Source organism: Halichoerus grypus, chromosome 6 (assembly GCF_964656455.1).
Source record: "Halichoerus grypus chromosome 6, mHalGry1.hap1.1, whole genome shotgun sequence".
Classification (NCBI taxonomy): Eukaryota; Metazoa; Chordata; class Mammalia; order Carnivora; family Phocidae; genus Halichoerus; species Halichoerus grypus.
In genome coordinates this window covers 22,505,873-22,506,518 of record NC_135717.1, presented here as the reverse complement: position 1 = coordinate 22,506,518, position 646 = coordinate 22,505,873, and the positions used below count along the sequence as shown (strand labels likewise).

The 646-nt window shown below is 54.2% G+C and overlaps 1 protein-coding gene across 1 annotated transcript in view; it reads left to right on the top strand.

Annotated features, from left to right (window-relative positions):
* LOC144382248 (transmembrane protein 180-like) overlaps positions 1-646 on the top strand; it is a 42,709-nt gene that overhangs the window by 338 nt on the left and 41,725 nt on the right. The window lies entirely within an intron of this gene.

Here is a 646-nt window from a genome sequence, read left to right as displayed (position 1 = left end):
GTGGGTGTCGGGCAGGCCAGTTAGCCGGTGGACAGGCTACGCGGTCTCGAGGGCCGGTAGTCCGGCCCCCGAGCAGTGGGCGGTTGTCGTGGGGCGCCCTTCGTGCAAGCGGAGGCGCGAAGGGTGCCGGGAGCCCGGGGTCCGCTGCCCGGCTGGCCCCTTCTGGTCTTTTGACTTCCAGATTTGCGCTCCTCGATCTGGGGAAATTAAGGGTCGGTCGGGAGTTTAGGGCTGTTAGCTGTTTTCTCCTTGATCATCTGATCATCTCCAACCCACTGAGAGTTGTACTCACTTCCCCTGAAAAAGAGGGCCCATTTGAGTATCGGGGGGCGGAAAAGGGTGCAGTTGAAGGTATCTCCTTAGAAAAAAATTACAAGCACTTTTGCACACGATTTTTAAAAGGTTCATAGATCGCCAGTTAAGTACCCGGGGTAACGACATTGCACCTGGAGGGAATTGAATGCCTAGCACTTGATGGCCAGCAGGGCAGTGAACTTCGTTCTCCACAGAGTTAAAACTGATACTGTTTGTGGGGTGCGGCTTTGACCATCATCGTGCAGACAAAACACAGAAACTCTTATATGGGGTGACCGGAAGGTCACTGTTCTCGACCTTGGTGTAAAGGTAAAGATACGGCTGACAGAAG